Genomic DNA, 23,268 nt, shown 5'->3' on the forward strand with positions numbered 1-23,268 from the left:
CTTTTGGCCTGGCCAAGGGAAGAGGAGCAACACGGTGCCTGGATAGGTAGGTGGGAATGAGCCCACCGTGAGCCTGGATAGTCGGGGCCCTGGGTGGGTGGGGCAGACAGGGGTCAGAGGACCCTGATCCTCTGTTCTGGCCAGAGCCAGCTTCCCCCTCAGAGCCAGGGTCCCTGAGGGTTCCCTTGGGGAGATTCTACCTGCCCTGTTACAGAGGGCCTTGGCTAGAAGCTTCCTCCAGGGACAGTGGTCATCGTTGCCACGCTCCTGGCTTGACTGCTACCGGACTGGCCTTTTCTGTTTCTTCGGTCCTGTCCACATCTGGCCTCTGCCTGTCTACCTGATTATTTACTCTTCTCTTACACACCTGCCCACTGCCTGCCACGCTCAGCCTGGCAGGTGTGGCTTGACAAGGCCTCAGGGATAAACCAGAGGCTGTGTGAGGTCAGTACCTTGGTGATTCACAAAGCACCATTCAGAGTCGGGAGGTTGAAGGGGAGGAAGCAGAAGCCAAAGACATGAATCTGTGAGTCGATGCCGAGAGTTCTGAAAGCCAGATTCAGTGAGGGTCCCAAGGCTGAAACAGGGGCCACGGTCAGGGATGGGGAGCCAAGAGCCCTGCTTAATTCTGGGAGAGCCCCGCAAATCCTGCCCTCACCTAGCTCTCTTCCAGTTCTGCTGGATAAAGCGGTGGTGGCTTTCACTGCCCTGGGTCTTAAAGGTGCTGCTGAGAGTGGCTTGCCAAGACTCCTGCCCATCCTGTCAGGCCTGTCCTGACTCTGGTCCGCCTGCCTCAGCCTGCCCCGGTGCTAATCTTGCCGACCCAGGACCAAGGCCTCCTTGGAATTGGAGCCCTGGATGGCCAGCCACCAGGAAGCAGAACTAGACTAAGTCTTTGTGTTCTCTTCCCCCTAAAGCGATGCCTAAGTGATGGTGGGCGTTTGTCTTCAGAGCCTAGTGCAGGGACTGATCTCTGCCCATTGGCCGGGTGGGTCTGCTGCATGTTCTTGGGCAGCAGACAGGCTGCGAAGGGTTTCTGCATTGTCCAATGGTTGGGCAATGGTTGGGCAAAATTCAAACAAGGGTAATATTTTGTGTCATGTGAAAATGAAATGGAATTCAGATTTCAGTGTCCCTAAATAAAGTTGTACTGGAACACAGCCCTGTCCATTTGCGGATTGTCTAGGGAGTCTTGGCACCCTGGCAGAAGCGAGTAAGTGCAGCAGAAATAAAAAAATATTTACTTTTCGACCCTCTGCGGCAAAAAAAAAATTGTCATCCTAGCAGATTGCCTAGGCAATTGTGTGGCATGAGTGTTTGCAAAATTTGAGGTGTGGAATATTTTGGCCCACAAAGAAAATGTGATTGAATGAAGGACAAGTAGGATTTGCATAGGAGAGGAGAGAATCCTGGAGAATCCTCAGGCAGACTCTCCTTTGGGCAGAGGAGCCCAGCAGGGCTCCATCTCAAGACCCATGAGATCCTGACCTCGGCTGAAACCGAAGAGTTGGATGCTTTGAACTAACTGAGCTACCCAGGCGCCCCTGAGCTATCTTATTTTAACCAAATAAATATTTTGTTTTAAATCAAGTAAGCACTGAAGACTTAGCACGAGTAAGTCATGCCATTTGACCTTGGCAGTATTTTCCCAGTCTGGTGGGACTTTATGATATTGTTGAGTGGAAAACTATGGTCAGAGTTGGAGATATGGGTTCCTACTCCTACCAGCTAGCTGAGCCGGGGCAGGCTGTGGTATGCCAGCATGAAGAGGACTCCCCAAATCTCAGGGTCAGTACAACGGAAGTTTATTTCTCACTCACCCAGAATTGGATTGTCAGTGTGGCTGTCCTACAGCTGGGTCTTGCTAATCAGTGTACAGAACTGAACCCGTGGAATCAAAGGTTCCAAGCCTTGTCCCTTCTGTGGCACCTATGTTTCAACATGGGACTTCCTGGTTACCCTAAGATGTGTAAAGAAGAACCGAAAACACGCACTCTTTCCGAAGTGCCTTAGACCAGAAGTGACTCAGATTAATTTCACGTCTGCAGTCCATTGGCCAGAATTAGTCACATGACCCTCTAGTTGCCAAGATACTGGGAAGTAGGGAGGAGCATGAGGGATGCTTGGGGTATCCCCTGCCCTGACAACATTGGGTCATTGTGGGAAAGCCCATATTTTTTCTGTGCTGTTCTTTATTCATCATTATAAGGTAATTAACCCAGCCGTACCTTTTTTCACATCGCTTATGAAAGGTCAGATACAATGTATGGAAGAGCCTTATGTGGTAGAATGAGTTGTAAAATAGGTAAGAGATGGCCGGTACCTGATTTCTTTTCTTTTCTTTTCTTTTTTTTTTTCTTTCCTTCCTTCCTTCCTTTCTTTCTTTCTTTCTTTCTTTCTTTCTTTCTTTCTTTCTTTCTTTCTTTTTCTTTCTTTCTTTCTTTCTTTCCTTCCTTCCTTCCTTCCTTCCTTCCTTCCTTCCTTCCTTCCTTCTTTCTTTTTAACCTGATTTCTTTATAAGCTGTTGAATGGTGATGAACTGGGGTCAGGGTAGTCACACACGCCCCAGAATGCCTGGGACCATCCTAGCATTTGCCAGTTGACCTAACATAATTATCGGACACTCCTCCCTTTCACACCCAGAAATATCCTAGTAGGGACAACAAATTATGATCACCCCAGCTTGACCCCCTTGGTCATCCTTCAGGATTAATGTTAGCTACTGCTTAGGAGCCTTTTCTGAGTCACAATGTTCTAAGTTAGATTTTGCCTGCATTGTTTCATTTAATCTTCAAAGCCAACTTGTGAAGTAGGTACACGTAATCTCATTTAAGCTAAGGTAGCAGAAGCAGAAGCAGAAAGGTTTGCCTTGAATCCAGGTCTATCTTGCCTCATTTATCCTTCTCGAGGATTATCCCCTTGACTGCAAGGGGCCCCACTCCCCTGACACCGGCTTGGGAATGGTGCCCAGACCACACGCTGGTAGAGGGCTAAAGCCCGGAGGGGTGAGACTCGCCCTTTAGGACCTGGATGAGAAGATGAGACAAGGACTCCCTACATGATTCTCCAGAGCCAGCAAGTAGCAGAACCCGCCAGTCCCTTCCCCCCCACTCCCCTGGCATCTACCAATGCAGCTTTTGTTAACACTGGGCGCTACATCTGACGCAGGGAGAAAGATTTTTATTTTGAAATCTAGGGTGGAGGAGAATTCTAGCCAGTGAAGACTTGCCATGTGCAATGCAGTTGACTCAAGCAGGCTCCTTCCCAACACAAATAGCTAGGAGGAACTGAGCTCTGTTTTCAGGGAGCTTATTTACAAATTTGTTTATTAAAAAAAAAAAAAAAAGCTGAACCACAAGCAAGGACCAGTTTGCTTGCAGAATAATATCAAACAAAAACCCATTATTCACGAGATGGTATTAATTTCCCTGGTTTCTGGCCTTGCTAATCAGTGTACAGAACTGAACCCGTGGAATCAAAGGGAAGAGTTTCTGAAAAATGAGCCAAATGTGCATTGCTTGCTTCAAGAAACCCCCCAGAAAATGATACATGTGGTTTCAAAACGTACAAAGAAAACTAAAGGAATTCCATTATGAAAGAAAAATTAGATGGAAATTTCTAATCCTGTCTCATAAACAATATAGGAATAACTTTAAAATATTCTGCTTTAAGCATGCATTTAATTTGTGCTCTGGGAACCAAATAATGTTGCTAAGATAAAACATTCTAATAATGATTTATGTAAATTTATTTGTACCAAGTAATGGTGTACTTGCCTATAGCAAATTGCTTGGAATATGAAATGACATTTATGAGGTCTTTCTTTCCTCTGAATGAAGACAATGGAGAAAATGAGAGACTCCAGAAAGGGAGGAAGAAAGTTGAGTTCAAAATGGAGTATGATGCCTTGACCTCAGAGCCGTCCAGAGACAGCTGGATGGGTTGGAGGGTGTGTGATAAGTTGGCAGACTCAGTTCAACATGTTTTCCTGTGATGCTCCCATTATTTAAGCCATTTTTAAAGTTGCACCAAGAGTGCATGTGCGGTAGATTCTTAGAAGGCTAGAACCCTTTATTTTGGTGATCGTATACTCTGCAGATACTGGAGCTCTTTCAGAATACATGATGATAGATCGCTTGTTTTGATGGTGCCCTCGTAAGGCAGGGCGCTTACAACATGGGGTACAGAGAGGCCAAATGTAATTAAAAATTGGGCAATTAATCTCCACTCCCAGTTACTTTAATACCAAGGAGAGTTATGCTTATGTCATCAATGGGGCCCAAGTGTTAATAAACAAGACACAAACCCTCCCAAGGACTGATTCACAGACCTACCGGGAGTCTTCCCATTGGCTGCCCAGTTGGCAACTTTCATAATGGCTCTAGGTGTTTCCTGGAAAACTTTAATTAAATTCAAATTCCCATATATGTAACAGAGTGAGAGAGTTTCTGGAGCTATGGTTTGGCCTTGTAAGTAACCAGTATAATTTGTCGTAACCTGTATGATTTGGAAGAGATATGATATTAACACCTTTAGTTTTAGAAGGCATTTATTTATATTTTTCCCCTCAAAGTGTTTTTACCATCTCCCTTGGTTATTGCAATCATTTTGGTGAGAATAGGTAATTACAGTTTGTTTTCTTTCCATACGGAAGCTTAGAGCCACAGAAGTCACAAAGCAGGGACCCCTGGGTGGCTCAGTGGGTTAAAGCCTCTGCCTTTGGCTCAGGTAATGATCCCAGGGTCCTGGGATTGAATCCTCTGTCAGACTCTCTGCTCGGTGGGGAGCCTGCTTTCCCCTCTCTCTGCCTGTCTCTTTGCCTACTTGTGATCTCTCTCTCTCTGTCAAATAAATAAAAAAATTTTTTTAAATCTTAAAAAAAAAAAGTCCCAAAGAAGACACCATGGGTTGGGGCGTGGGGGGGGCAGCAGCTTCCTCACTAACTTTGCTGGTCCCGTTGTCATCACAAACTAAAGCAATTGAAAGAGATTTGTGGAATCTGGAGAGCTTGGTTTTTTTAAAACCAGTTCTGAGCCTTGGTCCCTTATAGGCTGCTGTTGAATTGCACCAACTGTCCTGAGAGAGCTGGGTTTGTCTGAATGGACAGACCAATTTTTCAATCTGGCCGTTAGCTGTAGTGTGGCCCAGGCCTGGGGGGCCGACGGTATTGCTCCTGGGAGAGGAGGCATAAAGCCTGCACAGGACTTTGAAACAGTAAAAATCACCCCTGGCTTCAGGAAAGAGGGGAAGGCCATGGTTTTTTAGTAGCACCACTTCAAGTGCATGTACCAGAAAAGCTGTGGCTTGTGGCAGGATTGGTGTTAGTTTTGTGGCCCAGGCTTCCCAGAGCTAGCCAGTGGATGTCAGGGCCACGGCTCCAGATTCCAGTCTTTCTCCTCTTTCTAGCTGGAGGACTTTGAGTGTGATTTCTGAGCTGTGGATTCCTGGAAAATCATGTAAGGTACCTGAGTCTTCATTTCCCCATCCGTAAAATGGGAACACTGATCTCTACTTGGTAGAGAGGGCATGAGAATGAAATAGAATCATTCTCATAAAGTACGGGGCACAGTGCTCGGCAGCTAGCGAATACTCCTTTTATGGCAGCTCTTAAAAGGATGATCATTGTTACTGCTTGAGAATTTATGCTCCTGACTGGCCACTGGAAATGTGATTAAAATCCGTCTTTTGGGGCATCTGGGTGGCACAGTCGTTAAGCATCTGCCTTCGGCTTGGGTCTTGATCCCAGAATCCTGGGATCGAGCCCTGCATCGGGCTCCCTGCGCGGCGGGAAGCCTGCTTCTCCCTCTCCCATTCCCCCTGCTTGTGTTCCCTCTCTTGCTGCCTCCCCTTTTCCCTCTCTCTCTGTCAAATAAATAAATAAATCTTTTTTAAAAAGCCATAGTCTTTTAAAAAATAAGCAAATAAAAATTAAATCCATATTTTATTTAAATGAGAACTAATCTAAAAGATTTCGGGGTGCCTGGGTGGCTCACTGGGTTAAAGCCTCTGCCTTCGGCTCAGGTCATGATCCCAGGGTCCTGGGATCGAGCCTCGCAGCGGGCTCTCTTCTGTGCTCAGCCGGGGAGCCTGTTTCCCCTCTTTCTCTCTGCCGACTTATGATCTCTGTCAAATAAATAAATAAAATCTTTTAAAAAATATATACATAAAAGATTTCTAAGTCAGTTATTTCTGGGTACAGGAAGGTAACAAGGTAAATACAGGAGTCCATTGGTTTGCTCATTCAACAAACAGCTCTCGAAGTCAAAGGCCCTTTGCAAACTGTTTTCGAGGGATGGAGAGACCAGAGACAGAGACAGCGTTCTGGTCTCGAGGGATAAGGGAGATTTCTTTTTCTCTTTCTTTCTTTGTTTTTTTTTTCAAATGTAGACACGGTGCAGGCCACGTTAGTATAGATGGTCTTTGTGTTCCAAGAATTCAGAAATTAAGCTGATTTAAGTCCTTAGCTATTGCTCAAAGCCCTGATTCTGGTCCAGACTCTGCAAGTTGGTTCTCTTCAGAGCGGTCATCCTGGCTGGCTGTGGAAGTAGGTTTGTGTCAAGATAAATGGATGGAAAGTCTTTGGTCATCTGCTCCCCTGGCAGCTTCTGCCTGCAAAGGAAGCGATTCACATTCTTCGCACATGTGTTCTTGGCCATGGTAGGTCAGGCCCCTAGGCTGAAAGTGTGAATACACCCTTTTGTTAGAATTCATTTCCATTAGAAGCATATAGACTACTTTCTTATCAAGGGTTGAAATGAATCCAATGTAAAATGTGTGGACTTTTTTTTCAGATGGCTACGTAGTTCTATCACCTTAGAAAAGGTGTTTCACAGAAATTCTCTGAAGGAAGATAAGGAAATGTGAAACATTCTCAGGCGAAATGAGAAAAGAAATAATAATTCCCAGATTCCGGATCCAGTCTGGTCTGTTTCAGGGGCTCCTGGACACTGGGGGGTCTCCCGCGTGGAAGGCGAAGGGAGTGCTGAGGTGCTCTGCTGGAACGTGTAGTCTAACGGGGGCTCCGGGGGGGGGGGGTATGTGTGTGCAGAGGGCAGACAAACATGCATAAATAAGCATTCAAAGATGAACTTTTCCCCGGTCCAAGGCAAAGAGAAAAAATAAGCTCAACATAGTGAGTTCAGTATCCTTACTTGGCAAAATAAAAAGTTGGCAACCTACGCTTGTCCCCAAAACTATTTTTGAAATCTTATTGTGGTGCAAAATCACGATCTGGGAACCTCCCTGACTTGAGCTCTCTTGCGGCTTGTTGGTGCTATTCTCACCTCCCTCTGTACCTTCCTTGCTGGCTCCCACCGCTGTTTACTGGGAGGTCCCAGCCTGTGGCTTATCCTTCTTATTAGAAAGGAGATTAGCAAGTGTTAGAGACATACCAGCAATTAAGACTTTCTTCCTGGTTTAAGGAGGAGAAAAAAAGCATTTGAAAAGATGAGTAGGCATCTGCCCATAGCTAGATTAAGAATGCGCAGTCACACATGAATCTCTCGGTGGAGGTCTGGCTGACCCCATCTCAGCAAAGGCAGAGGGAGCGGTGACTCCCCAGGGCACATGCTAGATCGCGTTAGCTGTTTCCCTACACTGGTTATATGTATGTGTCCACACTTATTTACTCTCGCTCCGGTATGTGCATAGGAACTCCCGAAGTGGATATTTGGGTGCTAACAGGGGATTGAGTCGTTTGGGCCCAAACTCGTAACAATGCTTAAAGCTTGGAGCTCCATCAATGGTGCTAACCATGGAGCGCAAGACGGAGAATTTAATAAGATAGAATGTGCCTCAAAGGAACAATCACAACTCAGAGCAGGGGCATCTCCATTGGAGTCAGAAGAGCTGTTTTGAAGTTGGTACCTCTTGAAAGAGAATGGCATCCACATTGGCCTTGGTAATGTAACAGCTTACAAGGAAGGAGGGGAGGACACTTGTAAATAGTCATTGCAGCCCAAGCAAATGGCCTCTGCGGAGGTAGACTTTTAACCGCTGACACTCCAAGCCTCGGAGAAGGCGTGCTGGTGGGTTGAACGTACCTGACGGCAGGTGGGGAAGCCCGCTCTCCAGCATGACTGCATTCTTGCTGGAAGCTGGGGAGGCGGCATTGCCACTGAGTACCAGAGGATAGCATTCCCTAACATCGAATACGTATTCTCCAGGGGAACAAAAAGAAGCAGGAGATTAGTTGTGGTGCTTATTGGAAGGTCTTCATCACTCCCCACTTAGAGTTTCATAGACTTTAGCTGTGATTACTTTGATCTAGTCAGTAGACTCCCTCTCTCCCGAATCAGCCTTGGGTGCACTGGCAGACAGCTGGGTGATGCTAAGCTGTGTTCAAGGCCTTGATGATTTCTAGAATGTTCCATCAGGGGCCACAAAGGTAAATAAGGGAATGACCTGCTCTTTAACAGGTGTGTGACTGTGTGCCAGGTCATCACGTGCTTGATAAATGCTTTGAAATAGCGATGGACCTATTTTTATCATGGCTTTTCACTTGACGCCTCTGGTGAATATAACTGAAATGTTAGCATTACAAGAATCTATCGTTGTGTATATCGTGTATCCATGTACTGCATATGTACATGGAAATATATGTGTCTGTGTGTGTGTGTGTATAAGTACATAAATTTTGTCATAGGACACTTTATAGGATTCATCGTTTTTTGAAGACGTTGGAATGTCTAAATTACCGTCCATTGTAACTGGTTTCACTTCTCTTTCATTCAGTCTCTACTTCTTTCTTAGCTCTTCTATCTGGGACACATAAGTAGCCTCTGGATATATGTGCGCTTAACTGAACAAAAATGTCAACAAGCTGCTATTTATTTTCTTAAACAGCTTGAGCAGAGATGTTTGGTTTGATTGCTGAAAATTGTTAGCTTATCACCGAGCTGTCCTGATGATTCTTATTATTCAATTTGCATTGCTTACAATAGTAATTATTACTACATAAGAGAGCATGATGCTTTTATTTGTATAGTTCTTTCATTAATAATTTAATTGACTATTACATCCAAGTGCTTCTGGGACACGTACATCAGTGTGCTTAGAGACTAGCCCTGGGCACCTGGGGAAATCAGGATTTAAGTGTTGTAAGGCTTGGGCTGGGGAGAGAGGTGGTAGGCAGGTCCTTTGGCCCTGACATCCAATTGGTTGGCTGTAGGTTTCCCTCATATTTATTTCCAAGCATTTTTCTGATTTACCAGCAGTGACTCTCATCTGATCATTTTAACAACCCAAGAAATAAGATCATGGTATAGTTATTTGGCTCTCGAAAATGACTGGATTGCTACTGATTTATGAGTGGAAAGATATCGATGGCTAAAACACTGTATTGACTGAAAATGATTGAATTGGTGGCTTCAGTTAAATAGAATCTGTGTCTATGGGGCCTGTTCTTTAGAAATGGTAAGATTTTATGGTCACAGCTTAGCTGGAGTTTCTAGACTGTACTGCAGCTGTGTGAGACATATGTTTCGATATATCTTGCTATAGAAAAACTTAGTTTGTGGAATTTTTTAGTGTAGGAGAGTACTATAAATTTTGTCCAAATTCATATTTTATATAAAAATAATAATTTGAAATATGCCTTTGGAGGCAAGAGAACCTGACTTGGGTGGGTGTCAACCCGTAGTGGTGTTCAAGGAATCACATTTTAAAACTCTGAATTCAACAGGGAGAAGAAAGTCAACAAAGGAATTCCCATTTGGCCAGCCTAGCCTGACATCTGGGAAGATCATGGAGGAAATTTTTCATGTCAGAAACTGGGAGTTTGTTAAAATGATTGTCAGGGCTCCTGGCCGGCCCCGACGGTTGAGCATCCAGCTCTGGGTTTCAGCTCAGGTTGTGATCTCAGCGCCATGACATCGAGCCCCACACCGGGCTCTGTGCTCAGTGGGGAGTCTGCTTGAGATACTCTCTGTCTTCCCCTGCTCCTACCTCTCCTCCCTGCACTCTCTCTTTCTCTAATAAATAAATAAATCTTTTAAAAAGTAAAATAAAATGATTGTCTTCTCCTTCACCAGCCTTGAACAACATTCTTTACATCCTTCAGAAGAATGGACTCGTCCCCGGAAGTAGCATTGGCTTCTTTCTTCAGTATGGTCCTTTCCAGGGACTGAACCAAGGGGTGGCTTGGGGCTCTAGTCCCCCCACACTCTGTCTCACACAGATACAAGCCACTCGGACAGACCTTCACTGTGTTCATTGTAGTACAAGTGCAGCACCCCAAGAAGCTCCCCAGCCATCCCCTTCCTGGCCACTCCATGCTACCTCGAAGCCCCTCCTACACAGACATTCCAGAGTGGCCACAATTCCTTAGTTTGCCCTTCTTGGCTCTTCCTTGTGGGCCGTCCTGGTGTTGACACCACTCTGTAGATTTCATTTTCCTCAGTGGGCCTCTGAAGGTTTCTTCTTGCAAAGACAGAGCCCAGTGGGTGGGGGCCTCCGTCTGTCTGTGTGTTTGGCTGTCTAGAGGAAAGTTGTTCCTCACTCACCTGGCCCGGGGGCTCTGTTGTCTGTGCCTCCGTGCTTTCTGTGCTTCTGTTCGTCTCCCCCAGGCTCCCAGCCTGGGACAGAGCGCTGGGGTCTGGCCTTGTGTTGTCCACCTAACGAGTTCCTTCATGGCCTTGGTGATGTTGCCAAGGCCCCACAAGGAATTTACATGCACTCAAGAGAGACCCCTTTAGCCATCAGAATTCAGCTCTCTGGAATATAACCAGGAGTTAGGAAGAACTAAGAAAAGTCTCAGAGGACAAAATAGCTCTCTCCAAAGCTAAGCATTAAACTTTAAGTAGATCTTTGCTAGGTTTGTGTTTTGAGTGTGACCACACTCCCAATTAACTCGGCTTTATGATTCTCTTTGCTTTTATAGATGAGAAAAACTGAAGCCCAAAGAGGCTAAATAATTTGCCTAAACTCTCCAAGCTATGAGTGGTAGTACAGGTTCTTTGGACTCTAGACTTAGGAGGGTAATCAGGTGTTCTGAATGGTGGCAGCAGGATAAGGAAAAGGGTTGAACTATCTTTAACTCTTTCATTTAGAAAGTAGTAGAAAGATACAGAGTAATTGCAGGATGGTTTCCTTCAGAACTTTTATTTTTTTAATTCTAGTGTGTGACAAGTATCAGTTGGCTGAGAAATCCCAGCTTGTGGAACTGTGCTTCCTGATTCTGCCAAACGAATGTGAAGTTACTAGAGTTCCCTTTGCTGAACAGCTAGTTCATAGGCGCTTATAAACTATTTTTTGTATCATCAAGAGGAAGGAAGCCTCAGTTGTTCTGGGTCATGGTGATCAGCCTGGCTCTGGTGTGCACGGGCAGGAGACGGACAGCTTCTGGAATGTCCCAGTGTCGGGATAGACCCTTCCCCCATGACTGAGGATGGCTGCTTCCTGCAAGAAAGTTCCCTGCACGGGAGTGAATGGTCACCAGCTCATTGACATTCACTGGCATCCTTTGTTGGTGTTAAGCTTCACCGTTTTCAGAGTACTGTCCTGCACATGATCTCCTTGGTTTACAACACTCCTGTGTGTTAGGCAAAGCGGGCAGTGGTATCCTTCCCATCGTCCAGGTGAGGACAGCCAGGCTTGGAGGGAGGTGCACGTGGACGTGCTGCTGGGGAGAAGCAGGAGCCGAGCCCTTTGTCTAGATCACCGATTCAGATCCTCCCGCCACTTGGAGCACCTGTGCCATTCGTGCCCGGCTGGGGAAGGCACCGGACAGTAATGGAAGGAGATTCTTGCCCTCTTCCGAGGAGCTTGCTTTCCCGGTTGGAAAAGGCCAGTTTCACAGAGGAGAAAAAGGAATGCAAACGTCCAGTCACGGCATAAACCACTTTGCTCTGAGATGGAAGAAACACTTGGGATGACATAAACTAGAGAAAAAATATCTCGGAACCTCAGGCAGTTTGTGAACAAGGCTTTCTTTATCTGCTAGCTTCAGTCAGCGCCGATGCAGCTGGAAGGGCCTCACAGCCCTGCTTCGTGGGCTGCGGACCAGGCTGGGATGTCCCTGTCTGGCCGGGGAAACACATGCCTTGGGATTGCTGCTCCCTAGCGGGGCTCTGACCCTAATCCTGGCTGCAGAGAGCCCAACTGGCCTTCCCCACCTAGCTGTGCCCTGGACAGGGAAAAGGAAGGAGTGTGGCTGTAGGTCATTAGATGTTCTTCTGATGGGGGGTGGGGGGGGGTCAGGGCAGCCTCGGGTGGACCGTCCTGAGATTGGGTCCAGCTTGTCTCTGCAGCTAACTCAAGTTTGACTTTTTTTTTTTTTTAAAGATTTATTTATTTATTTATTTGACAGAGAGATCACAAGTAGACAGAGAGGCAGGCAGAGAGAGAGAGAGAGAGAAGCAGACTCCCCGCTGAGCAGAGAGCCCGACGCAGGACTCGATCCCAGGACCCCGAGATCATGACCTGAGCCGAAGGCAGCGGCTTAACCCACTGAGCCACCCAGGTGCCCCCTCAAGTTTGACTTTAAGCCAGTTAGTGGACCACTAGGTCTCTGCTCTTCTCATCTGTAAATTAAAGAGTTCTTAACTTCACTCATTATTCAAAGAGGCTCAAATCAAAACAACAAGGAGATGCCATTGGTCATTTGTCTGACGGCCAAATACTTAAACATTTCAGAATATCCAGTTCTGGAGAGGGGTTGGCGAAAAGGCACCTCAGTGTTCATGGCAGGGAACCTAGGGGGTGCGTTTGGCAACATCTGTCAAAAGGTATATGCACACACCCTGCAGGTTTGTCCTTGCGAATGGATCCTGTGGATTTCCTCGTGGAAATACCAAAAACTGGTGAATGAGGGGGATTGTAATGTTGTTCATACTAGCAATAGCCCCAAATCAGATAAACCCTCAGTACCCATCCCCAGAGGATTAGAAGAGCACATATCCTTGGCACGACGGTCAGCATCCCACCAAAATAAGTAGGTCATGGGGTTGTAACGTACAACATAGGGAACCATAGTTAGTACTACTGCCTAACTACATGTGGCAACAGGTGGAAACTGGATCTAATTGTGGAAATTTACTTAATAATGTAGAAATATTTCGAGTCATTATGATGTGTACCTGAACCCAGTAGGACTCTGTGTATCAATTAGACTGAGATAAGAAAACAGGATGAGTTGGCGGGGCACAGAGATATAATGGGAAAAAGTAAATAGTGATACCAGCACACAGTTTTTGAGTATCATCCACATTCTAAGAAGTTTACACATATTGACTCACCTGTTCCCATGTTCCAGGTGGCAAAGCTAAGGCACAGTGGGGTTAAAGAAACTCAAGATTACAATGTCGTTAGAAAGTAGCATGGAGGCAAGAGCACAGGGCCAGCATCCTGGGGTCGAAACTGTGTTCATTGTCTTCTTTCTCAATGTGCTGGGCAGAACACAGTCCAACATGGTGTCCTGGCATGCTCCCATTATTGAAGCAGTAATACCAGAGCCTGGAAGGCTGATAAACAACAGAAGCTTCTTTCTCACAGTTCTGGAAGGTAGAGGTCTGGAATCAGGATCTTGCCTGGTCTGCGAAGGCTTGGACTTCGACTTCGACTTCTCGACTTCTCCCTGTGCCCTCACAGTAGAAGGAGGCAGGAAGCTCTGTTCCGTCTCTCTTTTTTATTCATGAGGATGGAGCCCTCCCCAAAGGCCCTGCCTTCTAACACTGTCACACTGGGGATTTGGATTTCAACAAAGGAATTCTGTTGGGGGTGGGAGAGTCACAAGCATTCAGACCGGAGCACCTTCTTAAGTGAAGAAAAGCAAGTTGCAGGAAAGCGGGATCCTATTTATGGCAAAAAAATCAAGTCATATATATGTGTGTATGTCTGTGCATGTATATATATACTCATATTTTTATTATTTTTTAAAGATTTTATCTATTTATTTGATAGAGAGAGTGAGCACGGGTAGGCAGAGCAGAAGGCAGAGCCAGAGAGAGAAGCAGGCTTCCTGCTGAGCAGGGAGACCTATGTGGGATTCTATCCCAGGACCCTGGGATCATGACTTGAGCCTCAGACAGATGCTTGACAGTCCTAGCCACCTAAGTTCCCCGAAAGCAGGATACACAGGAAACAATAGGGAAATTGAGGATTCAGGTAGAAGAGAAGGCAACTTTTTATACATTCCTCTACTATTTTGTCTCAAAAAAAAAGGGTATATTTGTGATTTTTACTTTTTTAAAAATTTTAGATTCTTTAAATTAACATATAATGTATTATTAGCCCCAGGGGTACAGGTCTGTGAAGTGGCAGGTTCACACTTCACAGCACTCACCACAGCATACCCCCCCTCCCAACATCCATAACCCAACAACTCTCTCCCTCCCTTCTACCCCCGGCAACCCTCAGCTTGTTCTCTGTGTGATTTTTACTTTTTAATGTTTACATAAGGTTAATCAGTTCAGGTGGTAGGACTAGGGGTTACTTACATTTTCTTTAAATTTTTCTATATTTAAAAATTATCTCATAAATAATTGTTGTTGTTGTTGTTTTTTAAGAATTTATTTATTTGTCAGAGAGAGTACAAGCAGGGGGAGCAGCTGTGGGATGGGGAGAAGCAGGCTCCCCACTGAGCAGAGAGCCCGGTGTGGGGCTCAATCCAGGACCCTGAGATCACGACCCAAGTGGAAGGCAGACGCCCAACCAAGCCATCAAGTGCCCCAGTACTTGTACTTTTAAATGAAAAGATTGGACATAACCTCTAAGAGTCCCTTCCAGATTAGAAATTTCCTGATTGTATTCATTGAGCATGAACCCAGCCCCGTTTCTTGTGTAGCGTGTAATGAAACCATGATCCCTCCCCACAGGTCCAAGCTGAATCAGTAATGGGGGACAGGGATAAACACACCTGGGACCCATAAACCACCAGGAGCCCACCATTCTCTGCTGGGGACTGGTTGGTCTTGCTGGGCCGATGCTCATTTTCTTCCTCAGCAAAGAGTTGTGTCTGATTCCAGGTTGAGGAGAGCCAATGAGAGGTAGGGATCAGTGAAAGGTAGCTGTCTGTGCTTAGGGGCTCTGGAAGGTTCCAGAAAGACTAGATCCTTCTGACTTCATGACTCTCACCACCACGGACAACAAACGCTGACTAACACTCATTTTGTGCAGGCGCTATGATGGTCTCGTTATACGCAAGCACTAGAGTTACCATCATTCTTTCCATTCTGTCCATGAAGACACAGATGTGCCCCCTGACCTCTGCCTTAGTTTTTTGAGTAGTGGAAGGGGTGTATCCTCCCCCGCCCCAATGATCTCTGTGGCCCAGGGGATCAGCACAGTGACTGGAACAAGAATGGAACTGAGAAGACTCCCAAGGGCAGAGAAGAGCTCAAATAGGGTGGTCAGATTCTTGTGCAGTTGTCCGAAGCCCCCCATCATTTTCCATCCCATGGTAAAGAGTCTGCTTTAATTGGGAGCGGGGGACACTTGTGTCTCTTCATATCTGTTCATACCTGCCTTACAGCACTTAACATAGTGTGTAGTAACTGCTGGTGTGGGTTGTGCCCCTCCCTACAATGTGGGTTCCTGGGGGACAAGATCCTGATTCATCTCGCTGGTCCACGTGCCTAGAACCGAGCCTTCCTTAGGACTGCAGGAACGTTTCCAGTGGGGTTAGATGTTGTGTGTTTGGGTCAAACAGTTGTCTGAGCTGTCAAGAGGCATAGAAACCTGGCGGCGCAAAAACATATCCCCTATAGTTGCTTTCATTTGGAAGAGAGATGAGAAAGAGAAGAAATACGTGGAGTGCCCTTAGTTTGGCCAAGTCGTACTTGGTAGCAAAATGGCTGCTCCCAGGGGCGCTGAATACATTGGTTGCTCCCATGTCTGCTTGTTTTCAGCAGAGGCACTTGTATGCCTCAGTGAGCCGAGTCATGATTTAGGAGGGACAGGCACGGAAGGAAAAGAGATGAAAAGGAGGGGAAAAAATGAATGGAAGTGATGAGAGCAGAGACACTGGTTGCTGGTCGAGGTCCAGGCACCAGGGAGTCTCCTGGGGGCATAGGCCCTGCCTTTGCTTGCTGGCTTCTCCCTGCCCACACCCTCGGTGGTGCTCAACGCTGTACTCATTTGGAGGCAGCTGGTAGAAACTTTCTTGTATGTGTGTGCATAATTTACAGAAATGAAAGAAGCTAATGAGATGCAGACTACCCCAATATTCTACCTCAAGAATCAGTCTGTAAAAAACAAACCAAAAAACCCACTGTTCATCAAAACCTAAAAATGGGAACGAGCATTGCAAATTATTATTTTTAAAATTTTTATTTATTTATTTGACACAGATCACAAGTAGGCAGAGAAGCAGGCAGAAAGAGAGGAAGGGAAGCAGGCTCTCTGCTAAGCAGAGAGCCTGATGCGGGCCTCGATCCCAGGACCCTGAGACCATGACCTGAGCCGAAGGCAGAGGCTTTAACCCACTGAGCCACCCAAGTGCTCCGCAAATTAATTTTAAGATACAATCCAGAATGATGTCCCAAGCCTACCACATCTAGACAGCTCCAGAGATGAGATTTAAATGGAGAATTCCAAGAATGTCTTCTACTTCTGTCAATGGCACCAAAAATTCTTCATTTACTGGAGAGAATGGAACATGACCTCTTGGGACCTAGAATGATAAACAGCTCAGGTTGGAAGTGTCTGATCCCTCTTCCCCTTCTTTGCAATATTTAAATCTGTCAGTTTCAGGGAGACCCTTCTGCATGTGGCCAATGGCACAAAACACACCATGTTGTTTGGCCACCTTGAAAAGTTTCTGCCAGGTGTTACTGAAGAGTTAAGCAAGCACATGGATCCCACTTGGTGAGCTCAGTCAAGAAGGATTCTTGGCCAAGGTGTCTGGGAAGGGGAAATCATGCAGTAGTTTTCCAGGTGTTGCTGGAATGCTGGAATGGTGGTAGATGCCATGGCCATGGGTATGTGACACCAGGATTGCTTTGTAGTGTGTGGAAGGATGAGAGCTCTTGGCTGTGATTCGGGGGAGGGCTGTGTGCAAGAAGAGCCAGGACCTGAGCTGCCTCTAAACTCCCAACTTGGCATAGGTTTTCCCCTGCTCTGGGAAAGGGGGCAGGCCTGGGAAACAGGAGTAAGCTTGAGAGGCATCTCCCAGCTTCTCCTATACACGATACTTCCTTGTTCTTTGGAGAACCATACCCATCAGCTGATGCGATCTAGAGAAGACAGGCGTCTGTTCCGTCTGCATTACACAAAGCAGGGGACCATGGACTGATAGACCTCTCCAGGGGCATTGGTCCACAGCCAGGCTATCGGGATCTCAGCTTCTTAGGGTCCCGGAGCTGGGCTGCCACCTAGGTAGGCCCCAGTGGCTGAGGCTGGAATGAAGGGACCCTAGGAGCCAGATGCCTTAACATCCTAGCCCAATGCCTTTGACCTTGAATGATTTATTTTCAATATCAGGGGTTTCCCTAAGGAAGAAGAGTTAGGATCTTGATTTCTGTCTCATGATTGGGAGAGCTCACCAGAGTTGCCCTTGGATTCCCGCTTCTTGCTGCTCAATTTCAAATAGCCTTCTGGCCTTTTCTCCAGCCAGCAAGAACTCAGGATACCGACATAGAGCCTCCATGCTCCCTGCTGTACTATCAGGAAATACTCATTAATGAAAAAAATCCAGTGTTTCTAAATCTTATTTTATTAGACCAAAAGCTGATTACCTAGAGTGGATGATGCTTCCGGGGGTAGGGCCTGTCTCTCTTATTCACTGCCATGACCCCAGCCCTGTTTCTGGCAGGTCACCAGCTTCCAGGGAGGACAGATGTGGGCCCGGATGCCACTAAGGTTTTCTTTACATGCTGGCCTCCAGGTTCTAAACACCCTTTTATCCCCTGTCCTAGCCTGACCTCTCTTTAAATCCTGTCCATCTTCCATGTCTGTGCAGATAGTTGTCCACTGAACGAACACCTTCCTTTTCTTATCACCCCAGTTCTACCGGCATCTGCTTCTTTCTGGCACCCGCCCCACACATCGCATTGTATGTTTCAAGGAATTTCCTGCAAGCCTAGTTTAAGTGCTGTATGTGTCAAGGACTTGCTTTTTAATATTGTCTTTTTAGATTAGAAATCCTTAAAGGCTAATAGCATCCCTCTCAGCTTTGGTTCCTGAGATATACTTTCTTCATTAATTCATCAACGTATTCATTATTCATTCAAGCAAATATTCCTTACGAGTTGTGGGCCAGGATCTGCCCTGGTTCAGGGGAAATGGTGAGAAATACGCTGCTGAGGCCCCTGTTCCTGGGGCACCTACCTTCTGGGGAAGGAAGACAGACTGGTCACGGAAAGCCTTTTGCTTCGTCTGCTTTCTTGGTGCCTGGAACATCCTGCCTTTCTTTTTTGGTTTGGCATGTTTTTTGCATTGTTATTTAAAAATAATCATAGACTTAGAATTTGCACACAAAAAGAAAAAAAGTATAGAGAGGACCCGTGTATCCTTTCTCCAGCTTCCTCATGATAACATCTTCCAAAACTGTACTGTCTCATTAAAACCAGGAAATTGGGGGATGCCTGGGTGGCTCAGTGGGTTAAGCAGCTGCCTTCGGCTCAGGTCATGATCCCAGCGTCCTGGGATCGAGTCCCACATCGGGCTCCTTGCTCGGCAGGGAGCCTGCTTCTCCTTCTGCCTCTGCCTGCCTCTCTGTCTACCTGTGCTCGCTCTCTTCCCCCCTCTCTCTCTGATAAATAAATAAAATGAAAAACAAACAAACAAACAAACAAAACCCAGGAAATTGATTGGTATCTTATCCTGAGGTGGACTACAAACCTTATTTGGAGGACTTCACCAGTTTTTATATGTATTTGTTGCTTACAAAGGACTTGCCCCTGTATGTGCGTGCATGTGTCTGTGTGTGTGTGTTTGCGTGTGTGTTATGTTTTAAAAGTCTACATTTTGGGGGGCGCTTGGGTGGCTCAGTTGTTAAGCGTCTGCCTTCAGCTCAGGTCATGATCCCAGGCTCTCAGGCTCTCTGTTTGGTGGGAAGCCTGTTTCTCCCTCTCCTGCTCTCCCCACTTGTGTTCACTCTCTTGCTGTGTCTCTATCAAAAAAATAAATACATAAATCTTAAAAAGGAAAAGTAAAGTCCACATTTCTTCATCTCTCTTTTTTTAAAGATTTATTTCTTTATTTAAGAGAGAGAGAGAGTGACCGAGCATGAGCTGTTGGGAGAGAGAACCCCAAGCAAGCTTAACACCGAGCATGGAGCCAGACTCCTGACGTGAGGCTCGATCTCACGACCCTGAGGTCATGGCCTGAGCAGAAACCACGAGTTGGATGCCCAACTGACTGAGCAACCCAGGCACCCCCTCTTCATCTCTTTTAAACCTACTTTGCTAAGTTTGTTTCAGGAATGTCTGACTTCTTTATCCAATAAGCATTACTCAAACACCTGCTACGCGTCCGTCCTGTGTTGGGTATTGGGGATACGGGGATGATTGCTACCATGGCAAGCAGGGGTATGGAGGTAGCAGCTCGGTGATGGTCAAGGAAAGCTGTCCAGAAAAAGGGCTGGAGTTAGCTCCGAGGGAAGGTTTGGATGCAAGAAAGGATGGCCCATCCTGGAAGTGCCAGAAGCAAGAAGGGAGTGAAGTACACCCAGATCAGGCAGCAGGTTTAGAGTATGAGGAGCCTGGAGTGCTGGGCTGGGGGGTTTGGGGGCTTGGAGCCTCTTTGAGGATTGCCCGGTGGCTCACCAGGGAGGGGCTCAGAGAATGATTGGGATTGACTGACAACCCAACATAGGCGACTTTCTCTCCGCTCCATCCTTCTGAGCAATAAAGACTGCGTCTACTCTGTGCAGAACTGACCTGGGAGCCGCTCCTGGCCACATCCCCAGGCAGAGCCCAGAGTAAGGAGGCATCCCCTTCTCCAGCCACTCTGACCGAGCAGCATTTGCCTGGGAAGCGCACGTGTTTGCATATCATTGACATTTGTTGCACACGAAGAAACTAGGTGTTGGATGCTCTTTAGCTGTTTGCTGTAAGTTTTCTGAAGAGGGAGATACCTGTTGACTACTGGGTCCGGATTAAAAAGCACCCATCCGCCGAAGAAGGGATGTTCGCGTCTAATCAGGGCACTTAGTATTTGGCTCTGACCTTTCGAACATGTCGTTTCGGGGCAGCAGCCCGCACAGCTCCGCTGGAACACTCTAGAAAGGTGTAACTAGGATGTCCTTGTCGTTTAGAACAAAATGCAAGAGAAAGAAGCCCGCCCCCATCTCCCCGTCAAGAAGGAGTTTGGCTCTCTAGAGGACGGAAAGAAGGAAAGTGAATGGAGGATTCCAGATTAACCGTGCTGTGGGATCCCAGGAGAATTCCAACCCTGGCTGGGCTGCTAGGGTCTCCTCTGTCTTCCTCAGCAGCTGCCTGGGAGGGTTTTTGGTACCCCTGCCTCCTGCTGCGGGGCTGACAGTCCTGAGCCTGAGGTCTGGCCGTGCAGATGGGCGCCTCGCTCACTTGCTCAGCACTCGGTCCACTTTGAGCTGCTGCTCTGGCCTCAGGTACGGGGCAGGGAATGTGACCCTCAGTGGGGACTCCTGTTACTGTCCAGGCAGTTATCCTCCTAGCAGAGGTTCTGGGTTTTGTAAGGTGTGTGATGAACCTGTCCTCTAAATCTAGTGGGCTCTTGCCCAGACAGGAGAAGCAGGCAAAGTTCTGGTGGGAGAGACGGGGCGCGCATCTCTCTGCCTGCAGGTGGCTCATGGAGGGGCCTTCCTTGGCCCTGCGAGTGTAGAGGAGGCAGAAGTGGGACTTACTCTGGGTAGCTGCCTGGACAGCACTGTGTGACCCACTGAGTGTGTAGCCCGTGCCAGAGGCATATGGAGGGAGAGCCCAACCAGGCAGCAGGAGTCCCCTCTCAGGGCTCCCCCAGCCCTGCAGATCCTGGAGCAAGTCTCTGCATCTCCCCGAACCTCATTTCCCTGCCTGTAAAGTAACAGGTGTAAACTCGATGATCCAAAGGTTTCTCCCGAAACCAACATATTATCATTGTACGCTAAAGGCTGATGGTTCGGGTGCAGGCTGAAACTCACTCAGATGACAAGGGCATTTTGGAGGAAGGGGCAGCTCCTCAGTGGGTTGTCAGGGAATGGTATTACCTTTTAGGAATTCCTGTTCTAGGCTTTCCCAAGCTTTTACTGGTCTACAGGAGCAACAGTGTCATTGTCCCCTTGTCACTGTAAAGTTATTCAAAACGGCCCTGTTGCTTTTTTGAAGGACGTGTCCTGCATGCACGACTCTTTCTTGAACCCCCTATTCAGAGGCCCAATTGATGGTTTGTGATTCAGAAACCAAGATGTTGAGATTTCCTCAAAGTCCGGCCAGATTTGCTTTGCCTCCACACGACAGGAGGCAGTTGGGGCGAGTGGTGGAGAATTACCTTTTCTGGCCTCTTTGGAGTGCTTGCAAATGAAATTTGTTTCCTTTTGTCCTTTTCCACTCAGCAAATACAGACTTTGACTCTTGGCTGTGAGTGGGGCGGAATGAGCGTGGCTAATCTCTCTTTAAGGGCTTTATCTTCTCTGGGCCAGATCAGCCAAAATTCTGTGCTGCCGTCCTTGACTGGGACCTAGAGGTGCCTTGATGGTTCTGTTCGCTGAGGCTCACAGCGAGCCGAGAGCTCCACACCCCAGACATAGTAGCTGGCAGATTGGGAGGGCAGCTGGATAACTTTTTGGTAGTTATTTGTTTTCAGGCGTGCCAAGGCTGCCCTTGAAACTCAAATTATTCACGAGCATAATAGCCAAGCTCCCAGTTCACGTTCTGTCTCCCTGCTGAGTACAGAAGGAACGGGGCAATTTTCTGAGAAGTGCCTTATAAAACACTTGTTAAAAGTGCATCAAAGAGGAAATTGGTGTCTACGGTGGACCCACATGCTGAGTTTGGGGAGAGGACAATGTGCTCATCCCGGGAGGGAAGGAAGCCCTCACTAGAGAGAGAGCCTGAGGGGCTGCCTCCACAAAGGGATTTTGTACATTTCTAGCATGGGGACAAGCAGAGCGGAGCTTTCGAGGCTCAGAGAGCCAGCCCAGAGGAAGGCAAAGAGAAGAGCTGCAGACGGCAGGAGATGGAGGAAAACAATGGATAGTTCTAGAAAGGGAAAGCTTGGAGAGCCTGAGGAGTAGAAGCAGTGCGGGCTATAGTTGTCTGATCTGGTGTTTCACAGCTCCCCGCCCTTCCTCCAGATGTCCCGGTCACTCTGACTTGGAGAGAGGTGCCTGTGCAGGCAAGACAGATGTCCTGACTGAGCCTCCCATCCCTGTATAAACTCACCCACGTCCGTTCCTTGTTTTTCCCAGCTCTCCCTCTCCCCTGTTTCTCTGTATCTGCATCTCCCACCTCTGCTTAAGGCTGTTTGGAGAAGTAGCCAAGGCTATAGAACAGGGCTTAGCTCTGGCTGAGACTCTCAGTAACTGTCTGCCCCTTTTGATCCTTCTTTCTGTGTCTTCCTTCGTTGGTCTGTTCAGGTCATCTTTTTGCTCCATGTGCATTTATTAAGCAATTACTGTCTGCTGCATGCTGTAGGCCCTCCAGATCTGGCAGTGGACATGACAGATGAGGGCTAGCCTCTGGGGGGAACTCACATGGACTTGTTCACTTTTATGGCACAAATTCTTGTGCCTGAGGGGCCATCATGGTGAGGGTGCTGACTGGATGACGTCTCAGACCTTCTCTGAATCACCTGTCCACAGTTAAATGCCCATATTCTTCAGTTGGGGCATGTCCCCCTTGAAAACAAACGAAAAAAAGGCAACCATAACAGAGATTTCAGTTATTACAGATTCCAGGCCTCGGTTCTGAAAATGCCAAGATCGTCAGTCACCTTAGTCTGTATGGAGTTTTTTGGGTCAGAGAGGTGCAATGGACTGTTAGTCTTTCAACTTCTAAACCAGCCATTTGGTTAGTTGTTCAACATGCATTTATTGAAGACCTACTGTGTGTTACGTGCTCAGCTTATGTTCTGCTTATGCTATCACCAGCAAATCCTTTCCTCTGTGCCTTAGCGAGGATTCAAGCTGACCGCATGAGTAACAAAAAGGAATGAATATGGGACGCGTAGTCTCTGTGCGAAGGACGTCTCCTCATAGGGTTTCTGCTAATGGGCTGGTTGATTTCCATGATTTTCCACAAGCCAATAGAAGTCCAGTCTTCGGCTTCCCCCTTCCTTTCCCCAATAATAGGTACTATTATTTGTCCCCATTTTCCAGATGAGAACACTGAGGTTTCAAGTGGTTAAGTAACTTCCCCAAGGTCATATAGT

The 23,268-nt window shown here is 47.0% G+C and overlaps 1 protein-coding gene across 6 annotated transcripts in view; it reads left to right on the forward strand.

The window, feature by feature from the left end:
* FOXN3 (forkhead box N3) overlaps positions 1-23,268 on the forward strand; it is a 398,912-nt gene that overhangs the window by 114,286 nt on the left and 261,358 nt on the right. The window lies entirely within an intron of this gene.

The sequence above is a fragment of the Mustela lutreola genome, chromosome 7 (assembly GCF_030435805.1).
Source record: "Mustela lutreola isolate mMusLut2 chromosome 7, mMusLut2.pri, whole genome shotgun sequence".
In the NCBI taxonomy this organism is placed as follows: Eukaryota; Metazoa; Chordata; class Mammalia; order Carnivora; family Mustelidae; genus Mustela; species Mustela lutreola.